Genomic DNA, 12,049 nt, shown 5'->3' on the forward strand with positions numbered 1-12,049 from the left:
CCTAAATATTCTTCATTATTATTCCTCCAAACTATATTTCTTATTACTATGAAGAATGAAATTAAGAGTATTATTCAATGTTTAATATTAAAATAGTGTTGAAAATGATTTTTTGTCTATCATATTTAATGTTTATTATTAGAGTTTACAAATGGAGGTATCTTTTTCGGAAAACAACCTCAGAAACGTCTTCAATGATAGTTTTGTGGAAAATGAAAACCTTTCAATTTCCATCAAAGCACGTTTATATATAATACACTATATACATACGTACATATCACCGGTAACTAAGACAACACAACAGGTTGTTAACAAAAATATACACAAAACAACCTTCAATTCAATTGTATTTATTATTCTCTCAATAAACGTATCTCAAAGGAATACAGTAGTTTAGGGTATTTCTACTCCCCCTCTACTTGCACAACCTCAAGGGGGGTGGGGGTGGCGCCGCACACATTCAGTGACTACAAATACACAATACAACAATCCTGTTTAATATAGTAGGCACAGCATATAAATGTTAAACTCTTGCCCCACATTTCTTCTAGCTCCGAGGTACAGTGTATCATAATGATATCACACATCAAAACAATTTGAACTGGTACACTACTTATCAATAACTATACAAACTTACATATTGTTGGGTCAAGTTATTTATTAACCTTCATGTATGTTATTTCAGACAATTTCACTAAATAATAGTCAACTACTCACTAGTACCTCAGGAAATTTCTACCCCTTCAAGCCGCACAATTTCACTCAGTACAAATACAACAATCCAATTTAACAATTCACGTTAATATACTCTTACATACTACTATATTAGTGTACATCAACCACACTCAATTTAAACACATTAACGCTTAAACATAATATTCTCCTCCAACCTACCCCTTAAGGGTACTGCTGAAATTAGTTTCTAAGAGGAGGGGGGGGACATTTCCGGAAGCTAACTGGGCAAGTGTCATTAATGGATAAAGCAAGGCTGATACCCTGTGGGGAGAACTCTGACACGGAACACTGCCACAGGGCAAAGGAGTGACTAGAGGGGAAAGGAAGAGAAAACCATCTTCCAGGAAACTAGTCGCTAGCGAACTAAGGTAACTACCAACCAGACCACAACTTTACCGGGAAAAACACACAAAAATAAACAATTTTCAATAAAGGTTGGTGGGGGGGGGGGGGGGGGGGAGGAACAGTTACCGTATCTGAGTCAAGCCCACAAGTTATTCCAGGGGGAAGGATCTAGCAAGCAATAATTCATTTCCAACTATTCAAATAAATTAATAATATAAAACAACCAAACAATGATTTTTATGACCACTATGTATATATTATCAAATCAATATACAAATCAAACAATATTTCAAATATAATAAACACGTCTTAACGCCCAACATGCTTGCGTCCGGATTGACAAATTATAAGGATGCTAACCGAGTCCGTTACAGTGATCTCCAGTGTATGTTGCCCTCCGAAACATGTTACAGCTCAATAGTAACCCTAACAAACTGCCTTAAGAGCCGTGAATCAGTTTAGTGTCAATGAGCATCTGCGAGCACCAGTAACACAGCTTTAAGATCTCGGGATCTAAACTGAAATGGACACCAGGAACGCTACGGATCCGTATTTGTAACACGTATCCATAAAGCCGACGCCTGCAAGGCCGCATATTTATATGACCATTATCAATATAATACCTGAATAACATCGCCGGCTTAACTATCACACTAACAACGTTGGCTGCAGAGCACGCTTACAACAAACTACGTTTCATTTCCTTCACGCACCCTATGTATCCAAAACATTGACATCCTACCATACCATACCTTTCCTATCAATATACATCTTCTACACTACATCTTCCATATTTTTACTATATTTCCTTCTTTTTATGCTATTTCGGTATATATAGTTTTACTTTCACCTATGTATTTATGCTTTTATATATATCTATACCTATCATATATAAACACATTATCAAAGTTACTATATTTACACTACTATTAACATATAACCTACGTCCATATATTTCTCCTAAAATCATTCCTCCATATTAATCTCTTTCACTACCTGTCATAATTACATTTCAAAACTATAATACACATTTACATCAGTTCAATCTCATCATTGGCAATTTACACACACACCTTTAAAACATTAACTTTTCAACATCAATTTCCTATAATCAACTATCATTTCTGCCTTTCATTACAAATTATTTTAACATTCTATAAAATTCCTATTTTCACATTTATTTTACTTTATATACATTACCATACATTCCTCTTACATGATCATTTTCTATTCTACATATCCTCAATCTACATTTTCACACTATCAACTCAACCCCTGCTGCTTAAATACCACACAAACGGCTCAAACACTTCATCCTGGACGTAATGTCAACAAAACTCACATGACATCAAACATACAAACTCAACATAATAAAATACAAACAACACAACTATACACTAATCAAACAACCTCCATAACAATAACCAACGTAAAAACAACAATTAACACCCACAACATCCATCTCGACTTTCACACTCACACATAATGCCTAAAAACAACCCCCCACATAGGCAATCTCCATACACAGCAAAAACTCCTACTTTTTATTCTCAGTACCTAAAACATTCGTCTCTTTACAACTTTCATAATTACGTCATTTAAACACTGTTCTTAATCACTTATTATTATTTTACTTTACATTCAATTATAACCATCACACAATTCATTCATTTTATAATGTATACATTTACGTCATTTAATACACTAATTATTAACTCCCACAACATATTTACTATACACCTTCCATAACATTCTCTTCACACATTTTCAACAACTTCACCCAACATTTCTTTCAAAACAAACATTGTGCACACTCTTTCAACATATAATACTTAACTTCATTAAACACTCTACTAAATATTATACCAAAATATCACTACATTATCATCTCTCCTTAACACTTTCCCCTTACACGTAACAAATGATATTTAAACAACAGTTTCGATTCCAATCCATCTTCATTACTCGAATATTTTGGGTCACCATAAAACATTCTATTGTCCCTTCTTCGTATCTTTGCAATTATATACGCCTTTCTCTTCATATGCGTCGCATCATCCTTGTCTTCAACAATATTATTTCTTGCACATCACACTCTCCTTCAGTTCGACGTCACACTCCGCTGGCCTGCGGTCCCTCTACCAATCAACCACCATTATTACCATCTTCTCGCAAATCTAGAACATAATATGGGTATACATTATTATTACACTTACCACTAACTTTCTATCTTACCATACTAACACACCCCCCCCCCCCCAAACATTTAAATTAACTATTCCCATTTATTAATATACCATTCTTCAACCTATATACTATAATACATCACTTATCATTCATATCTATTCACTATACAATTCTTTATAACATTTAGAAATCATAACACTTTGTAGTATTTTAGTTTTAAAGAGAACATTCACGTAACACTCTCATTCAACATATATTTTATTATTTACCTATCGTTTCTATCACTTATATTCCCTACAATGCATATTTCATTTACTTATCACCACTACCTACAACTATGTATTCATTAATCATCTACTTCAACTACTTACTAATCATTCACCACACATCTACTGTCCTCTATGATCACACTAACGACCCGCCTTCTACGGCACTTCACCCACCCCTCAATTTCTGTCTATTTCTTTTTTATATACTATTAACAATTACATTCCCACACAACATTCATTCTATATCAACGACTCTGCACTACAACAAACTCAATACATCATTCTTTGGTACCTTCTATGCAACAAACTGCAACTTCTACATTCAACACTTGCACCTCTCTCCCTTAACTACCTACAAACGATGTTATCCACGTCTAAGCTACTCAAGCCTTTCACCTGCCGATTTTCATTATACCATTATTAACATTCATATACTACACATTTCCATTATCAACATTAGTAGTTCTAATACACAAACACTCTTCGAAAACTAGACGATCCCCAACACCACTATCAACAATTTTCAACACGCCCAAACTCTCACCCTATCGACAATTATTCACTACTCTGAACTTTCCAAAAACACACATTTTTGCCATAAATGAAACCATACAACCCTAACGATTTTACGAAACTATCATTTCTGTACATTTTACACACCTTAATGACTCGCATTTTAACGCTACTTGCTTTTCATTAAAACCACTCGACATGACCAATAACACCACTGTAGTAGTGCTCGAACTGCCAATTTTATTTCACCACAATATCAACATAACACCATCCAACAACAAATCCGTTATTCCACAACCCACACAATTATTGCATGCCCCAAATCTACTCCATCATTGAACAATGTTTCACTTAACCTATTTCCAACTCAATCACGTCAAACACTGCCTATCGTCATAAAGTCAATTTCATTAACTACAACTCTACAGTGACTGCCGCTTCAATATACACGACTCCCTTAAGCCAGGTACACTTGCCTTTCTGGCTACGTTAGTAATCATAAACTACTTAATTTAACACCTATGTAACGTACGCTTCAACACTAACTCCTTCAACTATGAGCTTTTCGCGCTCTTTACATGCGCGATTAACATTACGACTCATCCCCTATTTTCAGTTTCACAGTAACTTTATTAATCCCTACTTTGTCTTATTGCAACAATTTCTCACTCAAACATGACTCACTAAATGACATGTTCTATTATTAAACCATTTCCTAACTGTGTCAACGATCACGTTATATCAACAAAAATACAACACTAAAACACCATCTATTTCCACTTCACTAATACATTTCTCACAATATAAACTCATTTCCGGTCACATTTAACTTACCCTAACTACTCTCCGCCGCCTCAACGTGAAAATCAAACAACATATTTCACTCACATTTACTATGTAGTAAACGGCAAATACCTTAAACCTATCAACACAACAAGTCACCCAAACACCTCACACACTACCAAGTCTTGACGATAACTGAACTGCCAGCGTCTCCCTCTGGTCATCCACACAGCCCAGGGGTCATGACAATAGGCACGATATTACCTCAAACAAGGCAAAACTTTATGCTACAAATACCATTCATTCAATCATCCCTATACCATAACTTTAATGACAACGTGTACTTTGTTTCAGTAAACTATTTTATTGTAACTGCTCATTTCAATTCACATTTTTAAAATCTTACATCAAACCTGCATATGCAACGGCTTTTGGACCTCTTACACCATCAGAGGGGGGGAACCCACACCTAATATTTACTATGCTTCTCAACATTTCACTTTACAATCTATTTACAACTTAACCAAGCTACCATTCAAATATTACCAGCCGTAACTACGTATTTAATAACTACTTGCCTTAACATTTTGTTCTATCATGTCAAACTCAAGTAGCACATCTACCTCAACCCGCACATCTCCCACCAGCGTCTGCTCGGCTCCCACCGGTCGGACTCAAATCAGTCCAACACTGGTCCCATCACAACGTTTCTCTCCTCCACATTCTACTACTCATTTCACGAAACCCCTCACCTTAAAACAATTGCCACATTCAATAATAACCATGCAATTTCTAAAAGACATTTCACTTCATATTTATATTTTAGTACTCATTATGGGTCACGACTAAAATATCGACGTTTATATATACCTTACCTTGAGGTCCTTCCGGCCCTTAGCGTTCCCCCGGCCCGCTCGTCCACCAAGCCTTCTGGTTGCCGGACTCGTCAACCACGCTCTTGGACGCGGCTCCTCGCAGCCTGACCTATCAGTCACAGCCTGCTTCATCAGGTATCCTTGCCACGTGCTTATCCAATTCTCTCTTCAACACAGTCAAGGCTCGTCCACTTATGCATCCAAGAGGCTATATACGCCACCTGTAATATATTTTTTACCTTTAAAGTACCAAAGTGCCCATTCCATGATTGCCGGGAGGGGGAAATTGCTGTTGGCTATCCAACCGCACTATCAACACATTTTAAAGACACGGCCCGCGCGATTTCTAAGTCCAAACACTATCGACACTTATTCACTAGACTTAAGCACTTTCAAGAACCAACTGCATCCTCAAGCAAAAATAATTTGTCTACATCAAAAAATGCTAAATGACACTTTAAGGCTATAGTGTTTTCAATTAAAACACTCGCGATGATACCCGATATGGGCTGTAGTAGTGGTAAAACTGCCAATGGGGTATTTAACCACCCGTCAACCTCACAATACCCGCCAACTCCGCTATTCAAAAACAACAAGACACTTATCTATTCCATGCCGCAAATCTACTCCCTTTGTCTTAAAAAGAAATGTAACATCTAATTGCGACTAAATACCCTACACCACGGCCTATCCTCATCACGTACATTTTCTTACATTGTACTTATACAGTGGGTCACGATTAAATATACACTACTGCCTTACGCTATACTTGCCCTAGTGCCAACAGTAAGTCGTAAACTAGTTAATAAACTATTATGTCAGGTACGATTCAACACTTAAAGCACGTTATGAGCCTTTAAAAGTCTTTATATGCCATCTTATATTGCCTACTCATCCTGTCTATTCAATTTACCGTTTACGAGTCTTATTACTCAATACTTTGTTATTGTACCCACTTCTCCCTGCAACATGGAACACTCGCTAAATATTTACAGCTTAACCATTTTAACCTCATCGTTGACAAAGTTGATACAACTTTTCCTTTTTAAACAAACGGACGCTTTCAATTTATAATTCATTATCATTTCACAAACTCAACATTAACCCCTGCCAGACTACCTTCCTCTCAACAGTATTCAATTTCACTATCATAACTACTCTCGGCCCCCTAATACGATATTCAAACCAGACATTAACACACCTTTACTCTAGTAACGTTACCGAACTTACAACCTATCCCCACCCACCTATCTACGACAATTAGACCAAACACGATTCAGACACTTACTGCAAACTCTTCACTAACACTTAAGTTGACGCGTCTCGCTGTGCTCTTCCACAGCCAAGGGGTCCCACAAATCTATCCGGTATTACCTGCAACAAGCCAACAGTTATTGCATCCTACCAATAGAAATCATGCAATCATCCGTATACCATACCTTTCAAACTTCTTACCATAAACTATTTTCTCGGATGTACCTCATTTCAAATGCAACTCTTCAACCCATCTAACCTCAATAGTCAACTGCTGTGACAGCTCTTATCTGTGGGTTGCCGCCCCCCGCGCCAGATACTATTAACCACTTCAATCTCATTACATACAAAACTATGTGCTCCTCCAATAACTAAGTACGGTTTCGTAATAAAATATTACAATGCCTAACAAAATAACTAATAAACAACTACTTGCCTTACCACATATGATCCAGCTATCAGTAGCACATCTTCCTAACCAAACCATCTGCCACCAGCTTCTGCTCGGCTGCCAGAGGTCTCACGTAAATCATCGCTCCCATCACAACGTTAGTCTCCAAGATTCATACATCACCACTAGGCCAATTTCATGCGAGGCATCATATTACCACCATTACCTCATTCACTAACAATACACCTGAAAATAATTTTCATTCAGTATGTAATTAACATTTAATATTTCAGGACTAAAATATCTGCGTATACTCCCTCAAGAGGGTATATACGGCAGATTTTAATGTTTTTGGACCCTATGTATTCGCGTTTTGACGGTGTACAAATTCGGTGTAAGCTAGGGGTGTGTCAGCCCTAGCGACCCCAAAAGGGTAACGGGGTACCAGCTCAGAGTAACAACACGCCCTAACACTAACTTGTACACCAGTACTTTGCGAATACCAGGGTCAAAATAACGTTCCGTTGCTCCTCGCCGCGCAGGTCGACTCAACAGCCAATCACGTTCCAATTTTTCACTTGACGTCACATTCTCGCACGCTGTACTCTCATTGGTCGGCTCCTCCTAATTGCATACTCCAGTAATTCATCCACATTATTTACTGACACTTAAATATGTATACCCATTGTATGAGAAACATACATATACCTAATGTATGTGAAACAATCTTTTACATTACATTCACAATTGATGACTTTCCATTAATTATTACGAAATAAGTACTATTATAATTATTAAATATTAACAATACTTATTCAAGCTGTAAGTACAGAACAACACAGTACATTATAGCACATTAAACTTAAGTAGCCTAATATACATTGTACTAGTCTCCAGTACACTACTATACATTACAGTACACTAACATACGATGCGCAACAGCAAAGGGCTCAGTACTCTACAGTACAATACACAACAGGACAGTACCGTATACTACACTACACTACAGTCAAGTGCAGTACAGTACACTACAAACTACAGTACCATAAACTACACTAGAGTAAAGGGTACAGCACCTTACCGACCAATAACGTACAGTACACTCAAGAGTACAGTACATTCTTTTCTGGTACAGGGTACACTACACTTAAATATAATACACTACAGTACTGTACACTACAATACAGTACGATATACTACTGTACACGATACATTACAGTGCACTCAAGTGGAATACAGTTCACTACAATACACTACACTACCCTACACTATAATACTGTACAGAACACCTCACTACAGGGTACACTACAGTACAATACAATATACTCAACTAACGTAAACTACACTACATTACAGTATAATTTTTTTACGTACACTACAGTGGACGGCACAGTACAGGCTACAGTCAAATACAGTACACTACTCTACTGAACAATCCAGTACACTACACTACATTATTGCATAGTATATATGTATTCTTCAATATTGAAGAATATTCTCCAATATTAAAGAATATTCTTCAATATTGAAGATTATTCTTCAATATTGGAGAATATTCTTCAATATTGGAGAATATTCTTTAATATTGGAGAATATTCTTCAATATTGAAGAATATTCTTTAATATTGGAGAATATTCTTCAATATTGAAGAATATTCTTCAATATTGGAGAATATTCTTCAATATTGGAGAATATTCTGCAATATTGGAGAATATTCTTCAATATTGAAGAATATTCTCCAATATTAAAGAACTTTCTTCAAGAATATTCTTCAATATTGAAGAATATTCTTCAATATTGAAGATTAATATTGAAGAATATTCTTCAATATTGAAGAATATTGAAGAATATTATTATTCAATATTGGAGAATATTCTCCACTATTAATATTCAATATTGGAGAATATTCTTTAATATTGGCGAATATTCTTCAATATTGAAGAATATTCTCCAATATTGAAGAATAATCTTCAATATTCAAGAATATTCTCCAATATTGAAGAATATTCTTCAATATTGAAGATTAATATTGAAGAATATTCTTCAATATTGAAGAATAATATTCTTCAATATTATTATTATTGAAGAATAATATTGAAGAATATTCTTAAATATTAATCTTCAATATTGAAGAATATTCTTCAATATTGAAGAATATTCTTCAATATTATTCTTCAATATTGAAGATTATTATTCAATATTGGAGAATATTCTTCAATATTGGAGAATATTCTTTAATATTGGAGAATATTCTTCAATATTGAAGAATATTCTTCAATATTGAAGATTAATATTGAAGAATATTCTTCAATATTGAAGAATATTCTTCAATATTATTCTTCAATATTGGAGAATATTCTCCAATATTGAAGAATATTCTCCAATATTGAAGAATATTCTTCAATATTGAAGAATATTCTTCAATATTGAAGATTAATATTGAAGAATATTCTTCAATATTGAAGAATATTCTTCAATATTGGAGAATATTCTTCAATATTGGAGAATATTCTTCAATATTGGAGAATAATCTTCAATATTGGAGAATATTCTTCAATATTGGAGAATATTCTTCAATATTGGAGAATATTCTCCAATATTGAAGAATAATATTGAAGAATATTCTTCAATATTGAAGAATATTCTTCAATATTAAAGAATATTCTTCAATATTGAAGAATAATATTTAAGAATATTCTTCAATATTATTATTATTGAAGAATAATATTGAAGAATATTCTTCAATATTGAAGATTATTCTTCCATATTATTCTTCAATAATAATAATATTGAAGAATATTCTTCAATATTGAAGATTAATATTGAAGAATATTCTTCAATATTGAAGAATATTCTTCAATATTATTCTTCAATATTGGAGAATATTCTCCAATATTGAAGAATATTCTCCAATATTGAAGAATATTCTTCAATATTGAAGAATATTCTTCAATATTGAAGATTAATATTTAAGAATATTCTTCAATATTATTCTTCAATAATAATAATATTGAAGAATATTCTTCAATATTGAAGATTAATATTGAAGAATATTCTTCAATATTGAAGAATATTCTTCAATATTATTCTTCAATATTGGAGAATATTCTCCAATATTGAAGAATATTCTCCAATATTGAAGAATATTCTTCAATATTGAAGAATATTCTTCAATATTGAAGAATAATATTTAAGAATATTCTTCAATATTGAAGAATATTCTTCAATATTGAAGAATATTCTTCAATATTGAAGATTAATATTGAAGAATATTCTTCAATATTGAAGAATATTCTCCAATATTGAAGAATATTCTTAAATATTGAAGATTAATATTGAAGAATATTCTCCAATATTGAAGAATAATATTGAAGAATATTCTTCAATATTATTCTTCAATATTGAAGAATATTCTTCAATATTATTCTTCAATATAATATTGAAGAATTTTCTTCAATATTGAAGAATATTCTTCAATATTGAAGAATATTCTCCAATATTGAAGAATATTCTTAAATATTGAAGAATATTCTTAAATATTGAAGAATAATATTGAAGAATATTCTCCAATATTGAAGAATAATATTGAAGAATATTCTTCAATATTGAAGAATAATATTGAAGAATATTCTTCAATATTGAAGAATATTCTTCAATATTGAAGATTAATATTGAAGAATATTCTTCAATATTAATCTTCAATATTGAAGAATATTATTCAATATTGAAGAATATTCTCCAATATTGAAGAATATTCTTAAATATTGAAGAATAATATTGAAGAATATTCTCCAATATTGAAGAATAATATTGAAGAATATTCTTCAATATTGAAGAATAATATTGAAGAATATTCTTCAATATTGAAGAATATTCTTCAATATTGAAGATTAATATTGAAGAATATTCTTCAATATTGAAGAATATTATTCAATATTGAAGAATATTCTCCAATATTGAAGAATATTCTTAAATATTGAAGAATAATATTGAAGAATATTCTCCAATATTGAAGAATAATATTGAAGAATATTCTTCAATATTGAAGAATATTCTTCAATATTATTCTTCAATATTGAAGAATATTCTTCAATATTGAAGATTAATATTGAAGAATATTCTTCAATATTGAAGAATATTCTTCAATATTGAAGAATATTCTTCAATATTATTATTATTGAAGAATAATATTGAAGAATATTCTTCAATATTGAAGAATAATATTGAAGAATATTCTTCAATATTGAAGAATAATATTGAAGAATATTCTTCAATATTGAAGAATATTCTTCAATATTGAAGATTAATATTGAAGAATATTCTTCAATATTGAAGATTAATATTGAAGAATATTCTTCAATATTGAAGAATATTCTCCAATATTGAAGAATATTCTTAAATATTGAAGATTAATATTGAAGAATATTCTCCAATATTGAAGAATAATATTGAAGAATATTCTTCAATATTGAAGAATATTCTTCAATATTGAAGAATAATATTGAAGAATATTATTATTCAATATTGGAGAATATTCTCCAATATTATTATTCAATATTGGAGAATATTCTTTAATATTGGCGAATATTCTTCAATATTGAAGAATATTCTCCAATATTGAAGAATATTCTTCAATATTGAAGAATATTCTTCAATATTATTCTTCAATATTGGAGAATATTCTTCAATATTTAAG

At 32.3% G+C, this 12,049-nt stretch overlaps 1 long non-coding RNA gene across 3 annotated transcripts; it reads right to left on the minus strand.

Annotated features, from left to right (window-relative positions):
• Nucleotides 1-334: 334 nt before the first annotated feature.
• On the minus strand, nt 335-7,874 carry LOC138357089 (uncharacterized). Of its 3 annotated transcripts, XR_011224757.1 has the most exons (5): nt 7,403-7,874; nt 6,996-7,081; nt 5,708-5,928; nt 5,411-5,584; nt 335-3,257 (listed from the first exon to the last, which is right to left on the minus strand). It is a non-coding gene; the product is annotated as an uncharacterized lncRNA (long non-coding RNA). The 3 variants fall into 3 exon arrangements; XR_011224756.1 differs by lacking the exon at nt 5,411-5,584 and having other exon boundaries at nt 7,398-7,873; XR_011224755.1 differs by lacking the exon at nt 5,411-5,584 and having other exon boundaries at nt 7,403-7,872.
• Nucleotides 7,875-12,049: the final 4,175 nt, after the last annotated feature.

The sequence above is a fragment of the Procambarus clarkii genome, chromosome 76 (assembly GCF_040958095.1).
Source record: "Procambarus clarkii isolate CNS0578487 chromosome 76, FALCON_Pclarkii_2.0, whole genome shotgun sequence".
NCBI classification, from domain to species: domain Eukaryota; kingdom Metazoa; phylum Arthropoda; class Malacostraca; order Decapoda; family Cambaridae; genus Procambarus; species Procambarus clarkii.